Raw genomic sequence first — 14,187 nt, 5'->3', positions numbered from 1 at the left:
GAACAATAAATGAAATAATTTCTTTCCTGCCAAATCCTAAAATAAACACCCGGAAAAAACCCATCCAGCAAACTCCTGTGTATCTAGAACAATAGTAAATGGACTGCATTTAAATAGCCCTGATTAGACAAATTGCTTTACAGATGGCTTTTAATTCACACTGAGAAACTCGTACGCTGAGGGTGGTGCTGTGATGCCAGGTAAACAAACATATGGACAAGGAGGATCTGGGGATTGACCAGCAATCCTGTGAGAACTGGAAAGTATGCTTTGCTTTCAGAATCTTAGCCAGATACTCTTATATTACTTATAATTACAACTTGTACTTATATATTACTGATACTTACAATGTAACCTTATTTAAGTAAAATGCATGATTAGTTTATGAATGTATCCGTAATTTTTTGTTAAAACAAAGGGGTAATCAGCTCTGCATTGATCGGCTGGTTCCTCTCCAGGAGTATGTGAGTATTCTTGAAATATGTTTATAGACTTTCTCTGTTTGAATCACGAAAAAAAGGTAAAATTTTTCCCAGAAATTACGACCCACTACCTTGCCAAAGTAGTCAGCAGAATTTAATATACCAGCACATTAACCATTTCAATAAAACTTGGTAAAGCTGCAGGATTATCATGTCGATCAGCTCTGAGATTCACTGATTTTAGCGACAAAAATGTTTTTGTATGACAGTTTTTGCACTGTCATACAAAAAAATCTCAACACTTCTTTCATGTCTCATACACATCTGTACAAATCTCTGCATCAAAATAAAATTAGTCTGCATTATTCATCTGAATTCAGTGGAGCTCTTTGTCATAGACACTGGATTTTTGCCTGAGTTTTGAGTTTTTGTATTTTTGCTTTTATGTTTTGTGGTGTTTAAACAACTCAAAAGGACTTAATTTTCGTTGTTACAGACATTTCCTGGCTGGTTTCTTTACAATTACTCTCTCAGTTTAATCGTTAGGATTAATTTTAGCCATTCCACCTTTTGCAATCTAGTTTCTGTTTGTGGTTAGAGTTTATCTTTAACTCCTATGAGTTTCACTTTATCCTGCCTCCCGCGTGTCCCTTTGCATCTTGTTGTTAAGTCTGTCTTTATTTTATGTTTTCTTGCTGTGTCTTATTTTGAAAGCTGTTGTCTTCTGTGTCTTGTTCCTGATTTTACTTCTTCTGTGATTATTTTCAGCTGTCTTTAGTTCCCCATCTGTTTCCTCTTCCCTCGTTAGCACTTTTTTATTTAAACCTTCAGTTTGCTTTTGTTCTTTGTTGTGTTGTACCACTTATTTGTTTCCTGTTCCTTCCCATCATGCATACCTTGTGCCTTGTTTAGTTTTTGCTTCACTGCATTTGGGTTCACAGACTTTCACTCTCCAAAAGATGACACTGTTAGAAGAAAAATGTTTTTACATTTACATTGCGCTACATCCTGTTAATTAAGCTTTAGAAATGAATCTTTGCAAACTAAATGTATCTCCAGAAGCTACATAACATATTTTGCTCTATTTATTCTACTTGCATGATGGATATGAATAAAACTTAGCAAAAGCAGTCTCAGCTGTGCGATCCCTTTCCTTTTTCCCTATGATCTTTGCATACAGTGTAGGTATTTCCACTTTGGAAAAATAAATGTGTGAGGGAATCGCATATCTTTTCTCCATTAAGCTGACCATTTTCCTGAAGCCTTCATTACTTAGGATGTTTATCAGACACGCGTTTGACCAAATGGATGCATCCGTGTTGGTGATTTCAGTGCATATTTGTGAGCTGGATGGATTCACTGATGCGCCGTACAGGCTCACTTTTATGGATGTCCTATCCTGTGTCTAAATAAGTCAGTTATATTGCTTTGCAGTGAATGTCACAGCACTACATGTGATTTTTTCTTAATTAACATGAGCCCTAAATCCAAAGTATTCCCAAACAATGGATGATGATCCGTTTCAAGGGACAAGCTCCTTCTGGGTATCTATATTGGATATCTTTTAAGGTACTGTTTTTGCACTTAATAATCACAACCATAACCTGCACAATATATAATGTTCAAGATTATTTTGGTCAATGTTTGCTACTATGAATACACACTGACTTTTGAAACATCGTGCACTTGCTGAAAATCTTTTCTCTTATTATTATTTTAACGCTGGTTTGTGTTGTTACTTCTCGCACCCTTTGAAGCATGTGTGTTTCAATACAGCTGAAGTGCTTTTACCTTTCTTTTTGCCTTTCTTTCATCTGGGTTTTGATTTGAATCTGCATGCCACGTGGTTTAGGAGGGTGAAGGCCCACACACTTGTAAAACTAAGGGATGTCCTGGATTCATATCATAAGAGAAAATAAGATCATCAATGCAAAACAGAATGCAGCACAATAATCTTCTGTCACAATTATTCTGCTGTTAGTGAGAATAAACAAAGCCAAAATAAGAATCCGAACACGCCAGCGGTTTGCAAAATGCAGAATCAGGTCTTTTTGTCCCCTTGATGAATATGTAGTACCACAAAAAAAATGACACTCCTGACACATGTTTCATTCATCCCGCATCTATGTCACTGATACAATACATCAAGTCAAGTCTTATCTCAGCTTTATATTACCTGCATGCCACTACATGCATCCTGTACTTCACTGTTTAACTGCTAAAGCTGTGAACACTACCACTTTTGTCCTGTTACTCTTCCTCCTTGTGTGTCACTGCTGGCAGGAGATAAAGTGGAAGTGACACTTGTGTGGGTAAGATGATATTTATGTGGTATGTGGGGGTCATTTATTAAAAGAAAAATGGCTTATTACTGGCCCTGTATGATGACTTGATTTATCCTCTCCTCAGCTTTTACCTGTAAAAATCCTCTCCCTGTAAAACAACTGGGATTCACTTGTTTCTCTTCCCCACGTAATAAATCTATACATTTTTTCAGACTTTCACCTCCCTCAGACACACCGCTGATTAACTCAGAGGACAAATTACAGCCTTGTATCTATTAGTGCCGTCCAGGTGCTCTGCCCTATTGAACGATCAGAACTAAAAAGGTCTGCAAAATACACCACACCGCCAAGCCCCTTAGATTTAGATGGAGTTTCTTTATGCACCAGAGGACAAAGGAGCATGACTGACTGGAGATTACATCATTTTGGTTTCGCACCAGCTATCTGCCCTGCACTCAGGTTCGACGGCAGATTTACGATTATATTCATATTATTCTGACTGGTCGCTCTCTCTGTCCTTCTAAAATAAATTATTGTACACAGGGAGTTCATTTAATTTGTGCCATGCTGAGTCCCCAGTCAAATTAAACGGAGTGTTTACTAAGGATAAATGCAAAATGGCCCCTACACAAAAGACCTACAAACTGTAGGAGCTTTGGCAGTAAATTAATCTAAAAGGAAACAGTGTGAACTCCACTTCCTCTCAGTTGGGGATTTGTTAGGACAAAACAGTTACTTTCTCTTTCTCTGATGAAAGAAATAGAAAGACTGCTATCCAATATGAAGCCACAAACAGTACACATAATAGCTGAAACATTTAACAACTCTGTCCTACTGATCTCTTAAGCAAGATCCTCTCACTTAAACAATAAATTGCATCACTTGTAGCTGCCCTTGAAAGATGCACATCAGTATGTTCTGGTCTTCTATCAGCAGCACATCATTTGGCACTGCTGAGAAAAACTATAAAACATTACACTCTCTGAAGAGCACACATTGTGACCGAGGTCATCATCACAGTAAAAAGAAAGCAAAAGTTCAAAGACAAAACAGCCAACTCACTGTCAAAGTCCAGTCTTTTTATGTTGTATAGCAATCTCATCCCTTTTACTCTCTTATTCCCTACAGACAAAAATTAGGATTCTTCCGGCTGCTGGAGAGCTTTGTGTCTCGAACTTCAACAAAAGTCATGTTATTGGTCATTTGCTGAAATGAATAATGTCATTTTTCCTGGAAGAACAATTTCCCCCCAGGGGAGAGTGATCTATGTAGCATCTCCTATTAAAGCATACATTTTAAACTATGAATGAAAAAAAAGTCAAGGTGGTTGCCTTGACTTACAAAACTACTTTTGTAAAAACACATTAAAGCACAGGATGCTGCAAACCATTCTAACAATATGTGGGCTAAAAAAGATGATGGCTAGAAATCCATTCACCATCTGTTCATTTTCATTGTCCTCCATCTCTTTGGTCTGAGCTGGAAAGGGGCTTTTCAAGAGGGAGTTATATAACTTTAGGAATATGTCTAGCAGACTGTCAGGCTGTGCAGTGAAGGGAGACAGCTGCTGATTTCAGGTAAGGTATCTGAACTTGTGATTTAACAGTGACATTGAGTTATGATTTTACACTGAATTGTTTGCAGTAAGCCAGTGACTACAATGCTTGAAAATTAGGCATTTCATTACACAGTTATGCATACATGTAATATTTATATTACACTGTACAACCGCAGATAATGTACAGTCCTGTGAAAACTCTCGTTTAAAGTGCATTCTTACTACTTCCACAGGAATTAAGAGAGTAAGTTGATTAAATGATCACGGCTATGTTAAATGTTCATGATGGCACAATTAGAAAAACACTGAGTGTGGCAAGGTTGACAGGGAAAAGCATATTCTCTTTAAAATAAAAAAATCCCAAAACTTCTGGTTCTTCCGCAGTGACAGATGAGAGCACAGTGGAGATGTTTGGCCAAAATGCACAGTGTCAAACCAAACACAGCATATCAGCACAGAAACCTCATACCAACTGTGGGGGTGATGGTTCCAGCTTGTTTTGCAGCCACAGGACCTGGACACATTGGATTCAGTGAGTCAACCACAAACCCCTCTGTTTACCAAAGTAAACTAGAGTCAAATGTGAGGCCATCTGTCCAAAACCTAATGCTTGGCCAAAACTGGCTCATGCAACAGGACAACCGGACTCGAATCAGAATACTTGAATACTTGATAGGTCCCAGGAGAGAATTGTTTTCCTACAGATGTTCAATTAAAATACAAATATAAAAGATAGAAATTTTAACCTCTCTATTTTAAAATAAATGAAATTAAGGCACTCAAAGTGCAATGTTATATTAAATATTCCAGTGTTAAACAATACTATGTATAATGTGGACAAAAAATTGCAAGTAAAAAAAATAGTCCATGTATCACTGGGAGGAGTTTTAAAGTTTGACTTCCACAGGTATGAAGGATTTCCTGTGGTGTGGGGCATCGTGGTGGAATGAGTCTTTTGTTGAACGTGCTCCTGTGGCTGTCCAGCATGAGATGAAAAGGGTGTGAAGGATAGTCCGTAACTTGGACAGAATCCTTCTTTCCGAAACCTCTGTCAGCGAGTCAAGCTGCTCTAACACTACATTACTGCCCTTGCAGATCAGTTTCTTACATTTTTTGGTATCTGCTACCCTCAGTTTGCTGCCTGAGCACACCACAGTGATGACCATCATCTTCCAGGTATTAAAGGACAATGCAAATCTACCAGGCTGGAACAGAAAAGATTCAAGTTGTTGCAAAGGCCCAGTTAAAGCCCAGAAGTCAACAAAATTAAATGCTGTGGTGGTACCTTAAGAGATCTTTGGATAAATGAATCCCCACAAACCCTCAATGAACTGAAGCAGGGATTTAAAAAAGAGCAAGGCACAATTCCTCCACAGTGATGGGAGAGACTGATAAAGTTCTCTCACATGTGGAGCTTGTTATGATATTTTGATACCACGGTAAGCATTTACAGGATATTGTTTTATACAGGAAAACTGTTACTCAATAAGGCCGATCTACTAGTTGTTTTTCTCTTTCTCTGTGACCCAAGAATTAATGTGAGACTTACAGGCTGGTACCTCAAGGTCGAAAACACCACAGAGATGAGACCACTTCCTTACTCCCATCCTCCCTTTTTCCTTATCTCCTGGAAAAGGCTCGTTAAAGGCTAGGTGGTTTGTTTCAGAATTCACTGATGAAAGAACTCTGTATCCTATGTCTAGGAGTGTATTTTGCTGGGATGATCATAAATTGTAGCTGAACTGATAAACTACACACAGGATACTTCTTGGCTCACAAGGCAGGAAGACGTTTCCTTATTTGGTCTGTACCGGTTTGAACTGGGAAAGCTGACACACGAACCTTTTTTCATCTATATAAACTGCTGTGTATCAAATAAACCTTTGAGTCGATTGGGAAGGCAACCTAAAGCAGTCTCTGTTTTCTTGTTCTCCCAAGCTGCTCCCGAGCTCGTACTAACACGCTGAATGGCATACCTGAGTGTTACTTTGAATAATTAGGAGTCTTATAAGGAAAGGACAAACTCTGCTTATCGCTCACGCCACGGAGGAAACCCGGGAAGGCAATTTCCTTCAATTTTGGTGTCAGAAGTGGGATCCTGACAGAAGGTAAATATGTGTCTTTCATATTTATATAGAGACCATATTATACCTCTCTCAGTGATCGATCCATAAAAAAACGGGATATGCTGACGAAGTTTCACTTAGTGATCCAGAGAGATACACTGACTGACTTCCTCAGTCCCCGAATCCATAAAAAAACGGGATATGCTGACGAAGTTTCACTTAGTGATCCAGAGAGATACACTGACTGACTTCCTCAGTCCCCGAATAAAGTAAATTAACCCTTGTGTGGTGTTGGTGGACACAGGAAGTTGCCTGTTGTCTTGAATATTTTAATTTTGTTTAAAAAATAATAATAATAATAATAATTAATTGTTTAATTAAACGTACGTTAAAAAGTGAGAAGTTGCTCACTCAGAAAAAGTGACACAGAAAGTTGCCTGTTGTCTTAAATACTTCTCGTTAAGTGAGAAGTTGCTCACCAAAGAGTGACACAGGGAGTTGCCTGTTATCTTGAAACGTACGTTAAGAAGTGAGAAGTTGCTCACTCACAGAAAGCTAGTAAATAATTAAATTTAATTTTGTTAAAAAAAAAAAAAAACGAAAGAAAACTGAAAACGGGTCTCACAGACCCGATTACCATACAAGGGTTAAAAGCAGTAAATTAAAAGCAGAAAGAACACAGGAAGTTGCCTGTTGTTTTACGAGAAGTTGCTCGTTAAGCGAGAAGTTGCTCGCTAAGTGAGAGTTGCTCACACAAACAAAAAATTGCTAGCAATAAATTTAAAGTGACCTCAGCTGTGCCGCAGCGAAAATACTAACCTAAATCCTCCTAGCGTGTAAACCCCTCTGGAAATCACTGAACATGGGTCAGAATTATTCAAAGACCACAGACAGGTCCGATAAAAAAATCTAAAGTACCTGTAAAACCAAAAATTAATAAAATACAAAATAAAGTCTCAAATAACGGCTCAGTACAACTCCCATTTCCGGTTACGTGTAACCTACGTCCGCGAATCGGTGAAGACGTCCATGATCACGTATCCAGAACATGCGGGAGTGCTTATGTGACTGACTTTGTTTACAACTTAAGAAGTTCAATGCATTCTAATTTCTTTTCGGAGCCTTATCCCGAACGATTATCGCCAGAAAACAGGTCAGTAGAAATGTTGAATATCATTTGTGATAAGAAAAGTAGTCTGCTTAAAAAGTCCTGTAGAAAATATATGATAGAATGCCGCGACGTGATGCATCAAATGTTACCGCTATGGACAAAAGGAGGGTAAATAATGACAAAGTCGCCGATTTCTTTAAGAATCTAAAGAAATTCCTGCTAACAATGTCCAGAGACAAAATTGACTTAAATGCAGTAACTATGTGTAAACAGAAGCCTGATGAATCTATCCTAGTATTCATAAAACGCTTTATGCACTGTTGGACAAGCTAGAGGTGCAAATTTAGCTCAGTTTTCCAGCAGCCGCAGACACCCAAAGCAAAAATGAATTTGTGTATTTCATTTAACATAAAGGGTGAAATGTTTGCTGACACTGATAACAGCTTATGTTTTCTCTGCCCTATGTACCGACATGATGGAGATGGAACATCCTCTGTGTCAGCTGGACCCTCAGCAGAGAATGAACTCAACATCCTTTTTGTCCGGTACTCTATGTCACACACTGTGCCAAAAAAAAAACGTGTACAGACGCCACTAACAGGTAATCCCATGACTGGGAGCCACACTTTTGTTTCTCTCACACTGTTCAACAACATGATAACTGCTCACACAAGTGAAGGTCAAACAGTGATTTTGTTACATAACTCAGACATAGGTTACGAAATATGTCGTCACATAGATCTAACCTACCCTATCCACTGTACTATTTCTGCACTTATGTTGCCAGCTGAATACCAGAATATGACATTGTGGTCTAAAAGTGAGAATGATATAGGATTTATTGACTGCATACCTTATCACGTACACCTATTAAAACAAAAAGCGAGTATATGTCAGGCAATGTCCCCTTTCCACGGAAAAAGCCGCAGCTCTAGATGTCATGATAGGAGATTTATTGACTACAGGAGCAATAAAGCCCACACTCCTGTCAATCCTGTGCCAAAGCCTAACAAACCTGGCGTATGGCGTTTCATACAAGACTTAAGGCAAATTAATGCAGTCAACATTCCTCTGCCACCTCTCGTTTCAGATGTTCACAGCATATTGACATGCATTGCATACACATTTTACCGTGGTGGATTTATGCTCCGCTCCTTTTTCTCAGTACCTGTGACACACAGCCGTTATTTGCATTCACACATAGAAATAAGCAGTACACTTGCACTCGTCTGCCTCAAGGCATGATAGACAGCCCTGCTGCTTTCTCAATGGTGATCCGTGCTACCCTGGACAGCTTTACTCCTCCAGGGCTGCACCCTGATCCACATGTGGATGACCTCCTCCTCTGTGCTGAAAGTGAAAAACTGTGTCAAACTGCTACACACATGCTTCTCCAGCACCTTCAAAAGACTGGCCACAAAGCATCAGCAAAGAAAATGCAGTACTGTCAGACTTCTGTTCAATATTTGGGATTCACACTGTCTCACGGAAAACGTTCCATGACTGCAGACAGGGTCAAAGCTGTGACCTCTGTCCCTCGTCCCACTACACAGGAGGAAATGTCGTCCTTCTTAGGCATGGTGAACTATTGCAGACAGTGGATACCAGACTGTTCTTTTCATGACCACATTCTGCGTGACTGTTGTAAAAAAAAAAGACAAGCCTCCTCGAATACTGTGATCCACAGAAATGACTGCCTCTTTCAATGCATTAAAGGGAGTGCTGACCTCCGCCACTCAAAGGTGCTGTCCGTGGTTGTTCAGGGAATGCCGGCCTGCCTGAGGGCAGTAGCAGCTTGCTCTATCATGATAAGGGACTGCGGGAAGCTCACACTCTCACATGACACTATTCTACACACCAATCACCAGGTCACGACCATTGTAGCAAACATAACTAAACAACATATGCAAATCTCACTATAAAAGCGAGCAGCACACCTGATTCGCCATGACATTTATTGATACTATTCTGTGTTCTTCTGACCGACAGGATGGCTCAGACAGGCTTGATGTTCATGACTGCATGACACGTATACAGGAATCCACAGCACAACGTCCAGATTTAGAGCAAACACCTATCTCAGACTCAGCCACGGTTTATGTGGACGGGTCCTGTTCAAGGCCGAATGACAACTCATTTCTTTGTGGCTATTCAGTGGTAACAGTGCCTGACATCATACTAGAGGCTCACTCATTACCATTTCACTCAGCACAAAAAGCAGAGCTCATGGCTTTAATACGCGCCTGTGAGCTACATTTGGATAAGCATGTGACAATTTGCGCAGACAGCCGCTATGCATTTGGCGTTGTGCATGACTTTGGCACATTGTGGAGACAGAGAGGATTTAGATCTGCTGATGGAAAATAAATTGCTAAATTGTGATTTTGTTCGAAGACTTTTTCAGGCTATACAGCTGCCATCGGCCGTTGCAGTTGTAAAAAACGAAAGGACACAGTACAGCTGACACAGACGAAGCAACAGGTAATGCCTTAGCAGACGTGACAGCCAAGGCTGCAGCTGCATCACAGCTCCCACCTCCGCAGGAAGTATTATCTGTGCCCCTACAGCTGCCACTTGTTACACTCCCAGACTATTTAGACACAAATGTTGATTTAAAATTTATACAAGAGCAAGCCTCTGCATAGAATAATGACTGTACCTTAGATGACAGAGATGGCCTATACAAAATCTTAAGGGTTTGATTGCCCTCCCATATTCCCTGATGCCAGTCCTTGCCCGACATTTTCACTGTGTGAGTCATGTCGGACAAAGAGGGGTAATAGGGGCAATAAAATCAAGATTTGTAATTGAGAAAACATTGCATGCAGTAAAAAGCATATTAGCAACCTGTCTAACATGTGCGCCAACTAATGTAGGTAGCTCAAAAGCAAAACATCAGCATTTACCACAACCAGATTTTCCATTTCATACATTACAAATTGATTTTACACATATGCCAGCACAAGGAAGTATCAAGTACTTACTGGTAATAGTGGATCAATTTAGTAAATGAGTAGAAGCTTATCCAACCTCAAAAGAAACTGCAGAAGTAGTCTGTCAAAAGTTGAGCAATGAAATAATACCCAGATTCGGAATACCTCACCAGATTAACAGTGATAGAGGATCTTCATTCACATTAGAAGTATTCAAAAATGTGCTAAAACTTTAATGACCTGGGTCAAATTACTTACTCAAGTCCTGTGTGAGATTAGAATGACTCAATCTGAAGTAACCAAATTATTTCCATTTGAAATAAGACTATTTCCAAGACCATGGTCAGCTTCCAGAGGGGCACCGCTAGTAGAAGGTGATGTATATTGCATTGTCCACTGATGTTCACAACCTGGTAGAAAAACTGAATAATAACTATCAGAAAGTTTGTCTCTCTCAGCTTTTCCCCTCCACAGTTCCACCAGTGGAGACAAGGAGACGCATGTTGGAGAAGCCACTAAAACCAAGGACACTCTGGGAGGCCGCGTTTTCCAGCCCCCAGGCTTTACTGGCAGTGACGAAGAACCAGCATCCTCACAGACGGACAACCTCAGTGGATTCATGCCAGCAGGGTTAAGACCAGCCCAATCGGACCATCTCAGGCGTCGGATCAAGCAGACGACATCTCCGGCGAGCCAGCGCCCGGAACTAGAGCAAATAAACACACGGGTAGACGACATCTCAGGCGAGCCAGCGCCCGGATCCAGTGCACACACGCAATCACTGATTAACACACAACGTCTGAAAGAACAACAACAAGGTACTCAAACATCCAGCAGGAACAGAAAGCCAAAAGTACCACATGATGTCTAACCTGATAAAGCCAGACTCATTTCATCTTGATAATGGAGAAAATGAAATGCCCATTGTCATCATACGACGCTTATTCTGTGTCTCTCGAACCTGGGACCAGGCCAGAAGACGACTGAAGAACTGTTTTTCTTATATATTTAGGTTATTCATCATACTTATCGCATTAACCTTAGGATTTTTCTTTGCTATTTTGTATTGTAAACTGCAACCATGTTCACATTTCTGCAGGTCATATTTTGCTGACGATACTTCATGCTCTATTTTGCGAGACACCTACCTAATGCACTCTTCACGTTCCCTAAAATCAGTAAATAGCAACATAGACGCCACTAATAAACCATCTTATGCGCCCTCTAGAACAGGAGCTAACGCCTGGTATGAAAATGCCAGAACAGCCGCTCGTGATTTAGGAAACAGTAACTGTTATGTCTGTTCAAAGGCTAATCCAGAACAGGTAATAGTAGGATACCCCATATCCGGTTTCCCCCTAACTGAGGGACTAGAGGAAATCGGCAGAGATAATGCTCTCTTTAAAGACACTTTACAGTTGACTCTGAGCCCTCTCGACTGCTTACTTAGACACACACACACACCAACTAACCCTGAGACTCCATTAGGCGAATTATTGAAGTTATCTAATGACACCGCAGGGACCTGCGCCCCAATGAAACGCCCTAAGAATAGGTTAAAGCCCTCACTGCCCTTAGGACAGATCCCTCTCCATTTTAATACTAGTATGATATGTCTGCGCAGACTAAAGTTAACTGGCCCAGACACACACATAGATTATACAAAGGATAACTATACATTCTTCTCTGACTCCCCAGGTGCACGCTGTAATGAGACATGGCTAGCTGTCTCTATGGCTGAAGTTGTATCATATCTGGAGGAACACACACACAGTTCAAGTTCGAGCAGAGAATCGATCATTGTTCCCCCAGAGGGTGTCTTAAATGATACTGACTGGGGGGAGTTAGTTAAATCACACATGGTCACGCGCCTAACTAGACCAATCCCACGTGCTTATTGGTTGTGCAATAATACCCTTAGATTAGCTTTACCTGTTAATTGGACCGGTACCTGTGGTCTAGTAACCGTTGATGTATGCTGTACTTTCATTCCCAATAATACCGCTCCTAACGGTTCATTCACACAAGCTATGAATAAACTTGAAGCATTGCAGATAGAACTAATTGCCAATACAGGTCACGGTCAGTGGCTACATAAGTGGCTACAGGACACGTTTGGAAGATGGAAGAAACTAATTGTAGCCTTTGTAACCGTTGCAGCATGTTTTTGATGATTATTGTCTGTTGTGTGGTACCCTGTGTACGTTCAATGATAACCCGTATAGCTACTAGTACAGCTACTTCAATGTATTTGCAATTGGCACAAATTGACCCAGATTATGTGTCAGATGTCATCAATGATGTTCCTGATGTGTATATTGAACATTAGGTTGTGAACTATTACATTTTATGATTTGCTTTTTATATTATGTTATTACATTTGTGATTTTTCCTTTCTATTTGAGTTATTATTTTTAAAAAATAATAAAAGAGGGGAACTGTTATGATATTTTGATACCACGGTAAGCATTTACAGGATATTGTTTTATACAGGAAAACTGTTACTCAATAAGGCCGATCTACTAGTTGTTTTTCTCTTTCTCTGTGACCCAAGAATTAATGTGAGACTTACAGGCTGGTACCTCAAGGTCGAAAACACCACAGAGATGAGACCACTTCCTTACTCCCATCCTCCCTTTTTCCTTATCTCCTGGAAAAGGCTCGTTAAAGGCTAGGTGGTTTGTTTCAGAATTCACTGATGAAAGAACTCTGTATCCTATGTCTAGGAGTGTATTTTGCTGGGATGATCATAAATTGTAGCTGAACTGATAAACTACACACAGGATACTTCTTGGCTCACAAGGCAGGAAGACGTTTCCTTATTTGGTCTGTACCGGTTTGAACTGGGAAAGCTGACACACGAACCTTTTTTCATCTATATAAACTGCTGTGTATCAAATAAACCTTTGAGTCGATTGGGAAGGCAACCTAAAGCAGTCTCTGTTTTCTTGTTCTCCCAAGCTGCTCCCGAGCTCGTACTAACACGCTGAATGGCATACCTGAGTGTTACTTTGAATAATTAGGAGTCTTATAAGGAAAGGACAAACTCTGCTTATCGCTCACGCCACGGAGGAAACCCGGGAAGGCAATTTCCTTCAGAGCTCAAAGTTTGCTGTTGTGTCAGTCCTGTATCCAAAGATGACCATTTAATGAATTCTGTCATGTCAACAACTACAACTAATGCAGTATGAAATTATGTCATAATAAATTCTTACTACCATTACTTTATATCAAAAACACACGCACACATATAGAATTGATGGAGGTGAACTTGGAAAGCTTGTTATCATGGCCAGATATTGAAACGGCAGAATTGCAGCCAACAATTGATCATCATCGTCATACAGCTTATTTATCCTTCATTAGATTCATGCTACACAGTCTGCCTTGGATAAACTTAAAAGACTGGTGAACTTTTATAGCACATCCTAATAACCTTGTACAATAAATTTACTAAAATTTGAATACTTAATAAGATGGTGAATGGACTTGACTTCCATAGAACTTTTTAAATCTTTACATACAGTTTTCCTCTCTTGTTCACATGATCACGCACCACTGGTGACAAAGCTTCCACGCAGAGTGCTCGAGTACCCGCAGGATAAAAGTGGTTCTATTCAGATATTAAAGGGAAAATCATATTCATTAAGTGTAACTATCTTGGGTGGCATCTTCTAATTAAATTGGTCACAAGGAGACACGGATCAAGATGTGTTTACCATCTCGACACAGTAGTTTCTGGAAAAAGCTAAAAGTACCTGACAATCATATTAAGAGTAATCGAAGTGTCTGACCTCACAGTTTGAGTTTTC

General features: G+C 40.0%; 1 long non-coding RNA gene across 1 annotated transcript; it reads left to right on the top strand.

The window, feature by feature from the left end:
- The first annotated feature begins 5,687 nt into the window (after nucleotides 1-5,687).
- Nucleotides 5,688-13,308, top strand: LOC145423474 (uncharacterized). Its single transcript, XR_013904529.1, has 2 exons — nucleotides 5,688-7,484; nucleotides 10,700-13,308. It is a non-coding gene; the product is annotated as an uncharacterized LOC145423474 (long non-coding RNA).
- The last annotated feature ends 879 nt before the right edge of the window (nucleotides 13,309-14,187 follow it).

The sequence above is a fragment of the Astatotilapia calliptera genome, chromosome 22, assembly GCF_964374335.1.
Source record: "Astatotilapia calliptera chromosome 22, fAstCal68.1, whole genome shotgun sequence".
In the NCBI taxonomy this organism is placed as follows: domain Eukaryota; kingdom Metazoa; phylum Chordata; class Actinopteri; order Cichliformes; family Cichlidae; genus Astatotilapia; species Astatotilapia calliptera.
The sequence above is the reverse complement of the archived record's forward strand: the minus strand, read 5'-3'. Positions and strand labels throughout refer to the sequence as shown.